The following is a 14,329-nucleotide window of genomic DNA, read 5'->3' on the forward strand; positions in this document are numbered from 1 at the left end:
AGCTAAAACCAAGGATGGCCAGTTTTAAATGGTGTTTAGAAGTGAAAAGCCTGGTACAGGAGGAGATTTAGCTCTGCCAGCAGCAGTGCAGGAGGGCCCTTCCATTTTATCCATCCAGCTTTTTATATAAAACATGGGCTCTTAATTTAGGATCCCGTTAGGTGACAACCTAGTCTGGGAAAATGATTCAGTTAGAACCTGTGCCAAAAGAGAAAAGCATTTGCCATCTGACTCATCCTGGCAGGGAAGACAGAAGGATGTTAAATTCAATATGGATCCCTAATAACTGAACACAAATGAAGGAAAACCCCCATCTGTGCTGTTCCAAAGAAGGCTGTTTTATTAACAGGCCTTAGATGTGACATTTATAGAACAGAAATATGTACCTGTACTCCATGTAAGGAAAACCTGTTGGAAACCAAGGGATAAAAATACATTCATTCAGAAATAAAACTGAAATAGTGCCTGAGCATTTTTTCTGTGTGCTCCTGGTTTGTCTGAAATTTTCAGTTCCAGCCTGCATTTTGTCACCCCAATTTGTCATCCCTTGAAAGGTTGCTCTGCCCCTTGCCAGGTGAGTAGCACTGAGCTGCCCCAGTTTCTTCATCTTCAAAATGGAACGTGAGCATGGTACTGATGTGTCATTAATGTCTGCAAAATTCTTTAACAATCCTGAACAGGGGAGTGCAGTATAATACAGTTACTACAACTGGAGGAAGTTCTGACCTCCACTGCAACTCCTGAACATCAGAGATAGCCAGAAATTCAAATGTCCAATCCACCAAAGTGCAAACACCAGGCTCTCAGATATGAGCATTTTGCAGTAAAATCTCACAATGTTTGTGGTCCCTCAAAATCAGAGATCACAAAATCTTTGTCCTGATGTGCAGTGGTCTGTGGAGCTTCGTGCTGGCTGTCTGCTTTCCAGGTGCCTCTCTCCTAATTCTTCTTTTTCTTGCTTTGTTTTTTAAGAAGCAGAGGTTCCAGGGAGAGGGGAGAGCAGCAGAGCTGGAAGCAGGGAGGTTTAATCACCTCTCCTGTGTCCTGCACACGGATGTTGTTTCTCTTTGCTCTGCATCTCTAACATCAACAAGCACAGCTGGCCTGGTTTTGATTCCGGTAATGCAGATCTAAATCCAGGCACCCTCCACCCTCCAAAGCCAAAACAGTTACTATTAATTAGATCAGCGTGGCTGAGATGAGAATCCGGGATTAGCTCCCCATTCACCCCGTCGGGAAGGGGAGCAGCTCGCTGGAGTGGCTGTCCCTCTGTCTGTCCCTCTGTCTGTCCCCCGCTGAGAGCAGGAGCTCACAGACTGTGGGATGAGTTCCCTGCCCAGGCAGCACTGGGAGAGGGAGGGCAAGGGGAAGGGATTGTGCAGAGCCTTTCCCAGAGCTTGGTGGGGAAGAACAGCCAGGATGAAACTCAACCAAAATATTGAAATCTGGTGGGAGATGTGATCCCTCCCCATCTCAAAGGGGAAGATTTTAAAAATCAGAACCAAATACATATAGAGAGACCTCTAACAGTGAATGTTATTTTGTACCTCTGCTGCCAGACACCCTGGTAGAGGAGCATCAGTTAAAATCGTCCCTGCCTGACCCCCTCAGTGGCACCATCCCAGCCAGCATTCCTCCCGCAGGGCTCTTCCTGAGCACTGCCTTTGGTCCCTTTGCTGCTCATCACCAAGGGCCTCTAAGATAATTAGCAGTCATCAGATGAGAATTAATTTTTAACAAACTGCTCAGTGAATGGCAGGAGAAGTCTGTGCAGGGAGTGACAACAGGTCCTTTTATCGTCCTCCAAAAACCAGGGACATCACCAAGGATTTATTTACAGAAGCTGGGAGGAGTAAGGGAGATGCAGTCAGCTCCTTAAGGCAGAGACTGGTTTTAGTTATTGTTTTTCCTTTGTTTGCACAACACTTGGGCCAGGGGGCTCCTGGTACCAGAGGAAACCTCCTGCTGCAGAACAAGGAACATCTGATGGCAAGTGCTGAACCTGATGCCCAGACACCTACTGAGGAGGAGGAGGAGGAGGAAGCAGGTCAGGATCCAGGAGATGTCTAATCCAGCCTGATGTTTGGGCTGGAGGAGCAGAAGGTGGGAGCTGCTGTGAGCTGTGCATGGAGGGAGGCTCAGCACACACATCCTTCCTGCAGCTCAGCTGCAGCCTCGCTTCCCAGCAGGGAGATGGTGCTGAGCAGAGCGTGCCCAGCTGTGCCCCAGCTGTGCCCCACTGGCCTGCATTGCCCTGGGGTCATGGCTTTCCAGCCGGGTGCTCAGAGCACCAGCAGTTGTTTTTAGTGGGAGACAGCATCATCTGCAAATAGCTTTGCTCTGGCGCTGCCTTGCTTTGGCTCCCTCAGCAGCAGGCAGCCAGAAGGGTTTTGCATCCCTTGGATCATATATTGCCCAGAAAGCTAATTTAGTGCAAGCTGCCCTTATCTCATCCATTAAACGTGCAAGTGAAATGACCTGCTCCCTGATGGTAAAACATTGCTACAATTGCTGGCTGGGAGAAGGCGTCAGCCCCTTACTCAGCTCCCTTATCTCCACTTTACCAACCAGACTCTTAGTAAATCCATTATTTTTCAGCATTAATTCATGAGATGGCCATTAGCCAGAATTTTGTGACTGTACAAACAAGGGCAAAAGCAGTTCCCACCTTTCAATTATATCATGGGCCTTTCTCAGAAACCTGGGGAGTAAAGGTTCTCCTTCCAATTAGAACGGGTAAAATTAAGGCCCAGAACAGCTTTCAAAAAGCTCTTCAACTAGACAGCTAAACTTAGACAATTAGTCCACAAAGGAAAAAGGACGGGTTGCAAATAGCCTAGAAATAACAGGAGAAGAACAAACACTTTTTTTTCCCCCCTCCGGCAACAGAAAACCTGTGAAATCTACATTTTAAGACTTTCACAAAAACCCCCCAAAAATGAAGAAATACAGCCTGCAGTCTGCAAGCAATCACTGACAGGTTCAGATGTGTGTGCTCAGGCTCTGCCTACTGTATTCTATCAATAATCATCAGGAAAAAACCACTGACCTCCGTGTTCCCAGGGAACAGAACACAGATCCCGACGCCTGTCGGTGCTGTCAGCCCCCTGGATGTGCTGTGGCCATTACCGTGCATTAGCGCTCGTCACACACATTTACACACAGACCATCATTGCTGCCTTTCAGCTCAGCGATAAAGCCACTCTGGAGAAGCTGATTCGCAGTGGGAGATGTACCCTTGGGCCAAAGAATCATTAAATTATCAGCATCAAGAAATCTACTGCAATGTGGTTTGACAGCTGGACAGTGCAGTTGTACAGTACTAGGCTGAGGCTCTTCACTCAGAGTTTTTTAAACCTGGCCTACACTGAATATTTTCCCCCCCTCTGAATAATTTCCCATCATTGCTGAGTCTGATCACCTTGCACAGCTCTCCATCATCTCCTCAAAATAAGCAGTGCCCATGGGAAGAGAGCTTTCAATCTGGTTGGACAAAGACTGGGAGAAATCATAGGAGTATTAAAACTGGAAAATACCTAAATATAGGATTCCTTTTGCTGAGATTCAAGGCATGGAAATATTAAATAACCTGCCAGAGCACACTGGGAAGCTGAGCTACATTGCCTGAGGGCCTGCCTCACATTTTAAGAGAGATGATCTCTATTCCTGTGGAACAGAATATGCTCACTGTTAGCTCCAGAAGTACAGATGCCTGTAATCTGTCTTTTAAAAAGGGCTTTTAATGACCAGGAAACAGCACAAAGATCTGAGCTCACCATATAAACCCAAACCACGTAGTGCCTGTAAGCACAGCATTCCACCTCCCCACAACTCAGCTGCTCTGTGGTCTCTAGGTGAGGGAAAACGAAGGGAGTTTATTTTATCTTCCCTGACTGGTAATGACCTGCGAATTGGTGTCATGTGTGACTTTTAAAAATTTTTTTCTTTTTTTTTTTTTTTTTTTCTTTTTTTGCAGCCTGTAAAACAATTAGGCCTGGTCCCCAGTTAGAGTTTTGCTCCTTGTATCTGGGAAGGTTTTTTTCTTGCTGCCGGGGAGCTTTGTGTATCTGGGAGTTGTAAAGATGTCTGTGGTTTTATAGCTAGATTTTTACAAACCTCAGGTTTGTATTTTTATTATGATTGCTGCTGTGAGGACATTAAAAAAAATATCGTGTTTCTCTTCGAGATTACATTTCACTTTCTGTTGATCTTTCTCTTGACATTTCAGGGAGTTGGGGGATACTGGCAAAACATGCAGGGTAAGCAAAGGAGATCTCCTTCACCCCAAATCCTACCTTTGCCAAAGTGGAGAGGCAGAGGATGTTTTTGTTTATTAAATTAACATAGACTTGGGTTGGTGAGAAGCAGTGCCTGAACAGAGCAGGGCTTGCTGTGATGCTAACAGCCCAAGACAGAGCCATTTTCCCTCTCCTGTGAGAGCTGCTAAATCTTTTCCCAGCCTTCTTTTTTGCTCAGCCAAACCTTATCTAAATATTCTGTTCTTGGGGCAACAGACAAATTGCACAGCTGTTGAACTGTCGCTGTTTCAGACCTGTTTTCAGACTGCAGGGCTGCATTTCAGATTGATTAAGCAAATGATACACAAAGAGGAAAACTCTCCCTTCCATCTCTTAGCTGAGACTAATGGTGAAGTTGAGATGCAGAGATGTGCTGGCATTTGGCTGCTGTAGAGCTGTATCAATTCTCTGTTCTCACTAGTCAGGGGAATTCTTAAATCTTTTCATCTTGCCTTAAAGATACAGAATTGGTTTCCATCAGCCAGCTGAAAAAACCCAAAAAGGGCACGTAGAAGCCTGCAGACTTGAAACCCATGGTCAGTCTCAGCTCGTATCTTTTTATTATGTTCACTTTCAAAGGACTCCAAAGAACTTGGCAGCTATTAAGGAGGTGGTGATAGAGCTGTAAATTACATGGCAGTGCCCTGGAAAGAGCCGGTTTCAGTATTTGGAAAGAAGAAAGCTAAAGTCAATTTACTGTATGAGCTGTTGCAAACACTCAGACCTTCTGATTGATAGGACGAAGATGGGAGCAACTTAGGACAGAAGCATTTTTGATGTTGGGAGTTATCCTGGATTATTTATTATCAGAGATGGTTCATTCCAGGCACTGATAATGACAGTGCTGTAGTCACCAAGTCTCAGCCTTCAATAAACTATTTATGGGTGGCATTAAAATGCTGTTGCTCACATCCTCAACAGATTTGGCTTGGATGGACTCTGAGATAACACTGGGATGAGTGGCTGCTTGACAAATTGTCTGGAGCCTCTGCAGGGTTCAGGGTGCTGGTTTTCTTCCTGCTCTGTGACCTTTAGCAAGGCAGTTCCCTTCTCTCTGCCCACCCCCTGCCTGGCTGGGACTGCCTCAGGCTGTACAAATCTGCAGCGCCTGGAACAGCAGGACAGGGATGTTGGTAGAGGCTTCTTGGCAGCAGAGGGATGCCAGCAGCAGATAATCACCAACTGGAGTCACCGGGTTTGCATAAACACAAAGCTGCTCCCTCGGAGACAGTCTGTGCCCTGAAGAGACTCTCTGGGCCGGCTGTGAGCCCCTGCTGACAGCAGATCTGTCCCTGGGGCTGGTTCCTCCCTGGGGCACGAACAGTGCCGGGGAATGTTTGTGAATAAAACCAGAGAAGATATAAAGCTTTGTTTTTTGTTTTGTGTTTTTCCATGCGGGGTATGGTGATTTGGCATCTGTCGGGCAAACAGATTAAGAACAGATGGGGAAAAATGTGAAACCCCGTTGATCTCTAAGGGATTATTTCAGAAACACAGGGAACAAACGTATGCTGGATTCTGGCCCCTGCTCTTACGTCCTTTCTGCAGGCACTGCCCCAAACGTGTTTTGTGCTGGTGAACTGTGCCTTGGGTACCTCCAGTCTGCGCCTCTTATGCTGCTGTTCCCTTCCAGCCCCTGCCTGGGGCCTTACCTGGGCTGTACCAGGGAGCGACTGGGGGTTCCTTCCCCTGGACAGTGAGGAGAAGGGCTGCACCCTGCCCTGAGCCTGCAGGCACAGAGACCGCGACCCCTTCCTGTGTCCGTGCTGGAGCTTCCCAGCTCTGACGGTTGGTTTATTGTCCCTCTTTAAAGCCAGCTCAGGTCGCCAACATCCCCGATCCCATCCCCGATCCCATCCCCGATCCCATCCCCGATCCCATACCCGAGCGCGGCAGGGCCGGCCCCGCGCGCAGTTCCGCCCGCAGCCAGCAGAGGGCCCCCGCCGCCCGCGCACCGCGGGAATGGGCCGGAACAGATCGGGAATTGTTTGGGAACAATTCGGGAATGGGTCTGGAATGGGTCGGGAATAGATCGGGAATTATTTGGGAATAGTTCAGGAATAGATCGGGAATTATTTGGGAATAGTTCGGGAATTCTACGGGAACGGGTCGGGGTCGGTCGCGCACGGGCACCGGGACAGTGCGGGATAGACTCGGAGGAAGAGTAAAAGTTAAAGCTCAGGGAAGAGCAAAAGAAGTCTGCAGCCACCTTTGAAAATGCTACACCCACTGCCTTATGTAAACTCATCCAAGTTACATTTCATCAGTGAGCACTCATCTCTCTAAATCACCCCTGCTTTAGGGGCCTGGGACCCATTCACAGAAAATGGAGTCAGAATAATTTAAAGCTATGTACATCAGTCTGTGCTCAATAAATAAATCAGTACCTCAGTTCCTGAGTGGTGCTGTGGATCTGGGATGCCCATGATGCCTGGATGAGCCTGGGTTTTGGTCAACTGGCTACCCCGTCCTTCTCTACCGTCCTCTGTGTTGGAGAGAAATACGGATTTTACTCCTGGCCCATGAAGGAAATCTTGGTCTTCAACAAGCCATTGAGCAAAATACCTGGAGCTGGAAAGGGAACACAGAGGAATGTGCAGAGAAACATACCTAAGTCTTGGAGAAAGTACTGCTGCCTTTCACCACAAATGGGCCTCAATACAGCTCACCTGAGGAATACCTGGATAACGTGGAACCTTCCAGGCATGGAGCTGAGCCTGGATGTGGCCTGTGGATTCTGCACCTCACCAGGGGCTCCCATGTCCACCTCCGCTCTTGCAGGAGTAACCATGGCTCCAAACCATGGGGCTCCTTCACCTCCCACTGATCCCTGGCTGTAACTGGGATCAGCTGGGGGAGAGCACCCAGGAGGTCCCACTTGGCTCAACAATTAAAACTGTCTCCATCCCAGAATCAGCACAAGCCAAATCTCTGTGCAACAGCTTCAGGGATACGTTTTCAGTAGAACCAGTGCATGTGGCAGCTGAAGTGCCTGGTTAAACCAGGGGAAAGATGAGGTACAGCCAACATCCAGGTGGACCTTGGGTCCATAACAGAGGCCAGACCCCTCAGTGGCTGTAAAAGTCCTACATTAGGCTTTAAAGATTTGTTAGCTGTAATTAAGCAGCTTTCTGGTCCCATCAGCTAGATGTAACAATCCCTCCTAGCCCATTAACAAAAGGAGCTGGCAAGCCTGGATTTGATGACTGACTGAACAATATGAAGAGGTGGTGATTTGCTGGCGATGTGTTAAAACAGGCAGCAAATCAGCTGGCAACCTGCACTGGACTGAAACAAAATCAAAGCAAGAGGCAGATGACTTTGAACGGGCTCCAAAGGTCACAGAGAAACAAGGAAAAACTGATAAAGTTCACAGGAAAACAGAGTGAGCAGAAGGAGCACTGCATCTTCTTGGCACCAGGAGCGGTTGGCATCCGACTTGGAAGGAATGTATTTCTGAGTTAAAAAAATACATTTATCTGGAGGGAAGCTGGAGGCATAAAACCCAAAATGAACTGGTGCATGTGAGCTTGGCTGCTCCAGCACTGGGAGAGCGTGCAGGGACTGTGGTGCTCCAAAGGCAGAGCTGCTGTGGAACTCCAGTGCCACAGGGACGGTGACACTGGGGGCAGAGTCCAATGGTGGCTGTCCCCCATGGTGGGTGCAGGGGCTGCAGGACTGTAACTGCACCCTGTGGGTGCTCCACACTGTCCCATCAGTCACAGGTCAGGAGAACAATGCAGAAGAATCAGCTCCAGCATCAGAGCTCAGAGTCCAATGGTCCTTACATGAGGCAAGATAGAACCACGCATGAGAAAGCAGCAAAAAAGTCCCTTTGCACTGAGGATGCACCAAAGTGGGAAAAGCACTGCCAGGACAGTGCAAGGAGCTCAGAACACCCTGGAGGTGGGATGAACATCCCGAAGGTGGGATGCCTAGAGCAGAGGAGGATGAGTGTTAGTTGGTACTTTCCTAATTACAGGATCTGCTTAGCTATTTTAAGCCATGTTCCATGCAATATTGAAACACACAAGTTCTCATCTTTTGGCAGTTTGGTTGGTACAGCATCTAATTATCCCTGCAGCTTGCGGATGGTAGAAAATGCTTTTCAGACACCCAGCAGAGATAAAATAGGTAGAAAATGTGCAAGCATTCCCTTCTCTCTTGGACTTTGGCAAGGGCAGAATCCAGCTCCCACAGTACCTCCTGCACATTTGTCTTAGTATTTGCATTAGGAGTCATCTGTAGGAGGCTTGGAGCAACCCAGCTCAGAGAAATGGGAAAACAAAAGTGAATGGTTTGTACCAGTTCCTCTCAGTGCTGTGACATGAAGGGTTCAACTCAGTGTGTGAGTTGCAAACTTCCATTAGTTCCTGAGGGGTTAGAGCTCCTGAGGGCATCACCTTCCTGCAACCAGCAATCTTCAGCCTGGACATTAGAAATACCCTAGTCCACATGCCAAACCTGGAGCTTCTGACTGCCCCCAGCTAATGGCACTGGGCTCTTGGGATCCATAGGAGAGACCTTCCTGAAGATCCCAGCCTGAAGCCTCCTGGAAAGAATGTCTAGGTTTTGTTATGAAAAAAAATCTTATATCCTGCAAGCCCCTGCATGTCCCTGCCATTGGGCTGGGGGTGTTCATGGGAGGGAGGGATTGTATCAGTGCTGTCTGGTTTGGGTGGAGGAGTGGGTGGGGGATGATGCCATTTCCAATTCCTAGCAGGAATCTGGATCTGTCTGTGCTGGGAAATTGCAAAATAGAACATTGTGCTAATTAATGCCAAACAGGAGGGGTTTGAATATACATCATCAGAATAACCTTTAGTAACCACTAGATGCCTTCCATCCACGAGTGTCTCATAAGGAGTATTTATATTTATTATGTGGCAATGGACATGCATCTTGAGGGCAACCTGCCCAGTGCAACCACAATGCCCAGAGAGGAGAGAATTGTCCAACGTGCACAGAATGAAACACCCTCTGTTCATTCACACTCTGGGAGTGCTGGTTTCACCACTGGCAGCCCTCTGCACTGACTAAAATACCTCTGAGCCAGTCCAACAAGTTTTTTTCCAGGTTTGCTTCTCCATGGTGTAACCACAGATCGTGCTCTATGGGAAGCTTTGAAAAGTCTAGAGTTACTGTAGGTTGCAGTGGTTGGATTTGATCCTAAAACAATGAAACCAAACGTGAGAAAGACACAGATGGCTGTCACCTCTGTGCCATTTGGAGGGGGGTTTGGGTTCCAGCCAGGCAGCCCCATGCCACAGTTCTGCAGAGTTGGATGCAGGGGTGCACTCACCTCTGACAGGCTGTGGCACGAGGGGTAAAACAGCAGAGAGATCTCAGAGAGGGCAAAAAGGTCACCACACCTGAAGGACAGATGATTTAAGGACACAGGGTCATCAAATCCTGACTTCACTAAAGGAGAAGGAGGCTTTGCTGTGGCTCCTGAGGTACCTGGACACCATGGGCTCTTGGGCATGGAGCAGCCTGACAGCCCTTCCCTGGGAGAGCCCTGTGTAACATCAGCTCCTTGGGATGGGGCACTCATGTGGAACTCAGCCCAACAACTAACAACAGAGAGAGGCAGAGAAGGGAAGAGCCTGATGAAAGGAGGAATGAGAAGAAGCCATGGGAAAATAATTCAAATTGCCTTGACCGAGGGTGCACTGCCAAGGTCCAGGCCTTGAATTCAGTGTGGTGTAAGGGGATGTAAACAAAACTGCATCCTCTGACTCCAGGGCTGGATTTAGTCCTGTCATGAATTCCAAGAAGACACAAAGGGGTAAGACTGGGCTTCAGCCTCCCATTAAAAATGCTCTTCTCCAGCGAGACACTAGTTATAGAGCAGATATCTCTGATAATTAAACTACTAATCAACCCCTTTTAAAAACTGCCTGATGGTTCCCATCTCAATCTCCTGTGAGGATGGGGAGGCTTAGAAATTTAATACAATTCTGTGGCTGAGTTAAACATCAGGCAGGTTTCAGACTGTGCTTTACTAGAACCAGATGAATTTCTAAGCTCAAAATCCAGCATACAGAATGCTGATTAAGTTTGATCTGGTGACCATCTGTCCTTGTGTTTGTAGTATGAGTAGCTAAATGAAATTCTGGAAAAAAAAAGGGTTATCTTAAATACACACAGGATAAAGCAAATTGAAGAAAGCCCCTTTCACTGTTGCTATGTGAATCTTCTCAGCAAGAGGGGAAGATTAGGTTAGTCTCTGAAGTTACATATGCTCAAGTTCACTTTTTTGGACTCTCAGAAGCTGAGACATCAATCTGTAACTTTTGCTTGAATTGCATCTTGTGAATTTTCATTTAACTGCACACTAAACCCCAGCAGACAGTTAGCTGAGTTCTGTAGTGAGAAATGTTTCATGGTCACAGAAAGTCAGTATCTTGGAAGGTGTAAATTGGTGCAGCTCGATGCAATTTCCCTCCTTCTCCAACTTGACTTGGGCCAGCAATCACCCCAAATTGCTCCCCCACTCCTTCATCCTTTAATCTCTCTGTACCTATTGATTTACCCATCTTTTTACTTAGATAGAGCAAGTGAAGACAATTAAATTATGACTAATAGCTCAATAACCAACCAAAGTTCAGCTAAGAGCAGAGGTGATGGCTGCCAGACTTTTTTTTTTCCCCAATCATAATGGAAATTTGCTGGAGAAAAGAACAGCAAGATAAATGATGGCATAACATAATGCCCTCCTTTGAAGAGAGCCAGCTAAGAGGCTGGGCCCATCTGCAGGCTGAATAGGGAAGAAGAGAAAGTATTGGGAAATGCAGAAAAATGGCTCTGTGGGGATCACAAATAGCAAAACAGACAGAGCTTGTCAGGCTTTCTAACGGAAATGGTTTCTAACATGCAAAGGCACCAGCTCGGTCCCCAAGCCCCATCTCAAGCCACTGGCTGCTTCGTGTGAAGCACCACAGGGAGTGCAAAGCAAAAACAAATCCAGTCTGTGTCCTCTGCCAGCTTTCCCCAGCTGCCCAAGGGACTTTGCTCTTTGAAAAGGAGGGTATCTGTGCTTTAAAAGGAGTTGTTCACATGTCAGCACATCGGCCTGTGACCAACAGAGAGATGCTGAGGATGGCTGCAGGGCCTGGGCTGGGTGCAGGACAGCTCTGCAAGAGGAGGCAGCTCAGCAGAAACCACAGCAATCCCGGCTGGCTGAGGTTTGGGGAGTGCCTCGGGTGGGGGAAGCTCTCTGCTACTAGGGGAGCTGCCTGTTCCAGGTTTTCCCAGTGCTCACCCTGAGCCTGGCTGCTTGATCTCCTGCTAAATGGGAAAAGTCTGCAGCTGGGATGCTTTTCTGGGGGAAGAGGGGGACATGAAAGGAGTTTGGCATGAACAGCCAAGCAGATGCATTTGAAAGTCCATGTTTACTGTCTGGTTGGCTCTGGTGGCTCCCTGCATCCCCAGGCACACGCTCCTGCCTGGTTTAAAATTCACTTGAGGTGCTCATTGCCCATGGCTGGGAGGGAGGTCACACAGACAGTACCTGTGCAAATACATCTGGCTGTGAGAACCCTGCCATTAGTGTTCAAAGGCTGCAGCTGACACAAGAAAAGTCAAGCATTAGGATCCTTTCTACCTCAGACAACCCTAGGAAAAGGGCACATTGTTTGGACGTCACTGGGCTACATCTATGCTTTTTACCGTGGGCTTTTTATTTGCATTTTCATTTTCTTTGTGAAGTTTAAAGGGACGCTTGTTTTTCTTGCTAATTCTTTCCTCCCGGGTGCTGATAGGGATCTCTGTAACATGAGGCCAGCTGGAAGAAATTCAAACTGCTTTCTAAATGTTGTTATGATAGAGTGTGGGGGACATGTCTTTGAAGCTGCTGGGCTCTGGAGAAGTTAGGGGCAATTAAACTCTCTTTCTGGAATAAATTTGGAGCCCCTACCTGTGAAAACACGAGCCACTAGCTGGTGTCACCCCCTGCCAACCTCTAGGCAAAAGAAAACTTAAGTAGATGGATGTTTCTGCATCCTGGGAGGATGAGAGCCTTGGACACAGCCACGTCCTGGTGCAAGGGAGGCTGCAGCCTGACTGTTCCAGGTAAACAGTCAGTTTAGGTGGAAGTGTGAAGGTGCACTGATTTGTGCTTCACATCTCAAATTAAGCCTTCTTTTAAACCAGGAGAAGGAGTAAAGGAATCCTCTCTCTGCCTTCTTGCTCCAAAAAAAGGTAAATATTTTCAAGTCACTCACTGGAAGCAGAATCTATTGCTGGCAAACATGTGAGGTAAGTCAAGGCTTTCCCATTCTCTCCTTCCCAGCTCTTTCTGGGTTGAAAATGCCCATGGAGCAGGGCTCTGTCAGCCCCATGGATACCCTTCCACATGGCACACGCTGGTTATCAGCACCTTGGCAGAGATAAAGGAGGCAGAAAAAGAGAGAAGCCCTCTAGGGAGGAGATATTCAGTCTATTCAGCCTGATGTTTATATTACTGATTCAGTCCTAGTGTAGGGAAAAGAAATAAAAAGGAAATAAAGGCTTTCCTCAGAGCCAGACTTTCAGAAAAGCCCAGTGGTTTATGGAGTGCTGGCCCTGTTTGAAAATCTGGCTTCAGTCGTGGCTACTGAGCCCTCACAAGTTTCTTCTTCAGAAGAGAAGAGACTCGATGGGACTCGGGCATGGTGGGAGGCTGACAAGCCCTCATGAAAGACATTTGTGATGTGTGGGGCCTTGGAAGCAGCATGAAGAGACAGCCAAGAGCCCTGAGGAGCTGGAGAGGAAGAAGCTGCACATGGTCTGAGAATCCAGGTCTGCTGGGCTTCGCCGCCCTCCCCTCCTTCCCTTTGTAGCTGTTTCCTGCACAGGCAGTTTCTGTAGGCATTTCCTGGGAAGGCTGCACAGCCAAAGTTGCATTTAAATTTTTTTTTTTAGTTTTTTTTTTTCAAACCACACTTTTCAGAGTTTGAGAGTGTGTGTGGAGCAGAGAAGTACAATGTGAATGCAACTTTATCTGCACGGACAAAGCCTAAGGAGGTTACAGCCAACTCTAACAGACTCTACATCAAATCACACAATCTCTCAAAACACACAGTGGCAAAAGCAGCACGCTGCCTGCCTGGAGGCAGCCCACTCCAGCTTTGCAGGGCTCTGCTCCATCATTCCCTCCTTTCCCCAGGGTGCAAAGCAAAGCCCACAGCAAAGCAGGTGCCCTCTGGCCACCTCCTGGCCCTGGGTGCTGCTGCTGACATCACCCTGGGCTTCCTCTCTCCATCCACCTGCTTGCTCTTGCCTTTTCCATGATGCTAGGAGTGCTTTGGAGCAGGAATGGTGTGTTTATGTGACTGTGCAGCAGTTTTTGTAAAGGGGCCCAGTTTCCTGGCTGAGGGTTCTGAGTGCTCCAGTATCCACATCTCACTGGACTTTACAATTCCCTGCCTTGCAGGAGATTGTGTGGGGCCATTTCCCCTCTTTTTTGGCCACAGGGAGGCTTGGCATCAACCTCCATTTGGGATGTATTCACCCTTCTGTGAATGTGCTGTGGCAAAGCCCTGGGAAGGGCTCCCTTGTGGGAGGGTTTTAGGAGAAACATCCACAGCTCTGAGGAATGAGAAATCCTTGCTCCTGCCCCATAGGATGGGGAAGCACTGGAACACCCTCACCAGGGACATCTAATTGCTATAAATAATGTCAGCTGCAAATGGAGGAATCAGACAAACAGCTTTGGCTCTGCCTGGTTTTTCTTGGTTCCACAGATGACCAAAACTGGGGTGATATTTGACAATTCTAGTGCCGAGGAGGGCAGGCAGGACTGGAAAAGAAAAAGATCCCTCTTGACATTTCCTGTGTGCATAATGCTTTATGAGGGTCAGGCACAAGATCTGAAGTCCATGACCCCACACAAGAACTGATGCCAGGTTGGCCCAGAGGATGCAGCTGAGATCTGCCCGCTAATTATTTCATTAGTCATTTTAAATAAGTGACTCAGCCAGGGATGAGCACACCCAGCTGTGACACCTGTAATTGAAACGACGCAGAGAACAGGATGAATATCCCCAGAT

Source organism: Serinus canaria, chromosome 15 (assembly GCF_022539315.1).
Source record: "Serinus canaria isolate serCan28SL12 chromosome 15, serCan2020, whole genome shotgun sequence".
NCBI lineage: Eukaryota > Metazoa > Chordata > Aves > Passeriformes > Fringillidae > Serinus > Serinus canaria.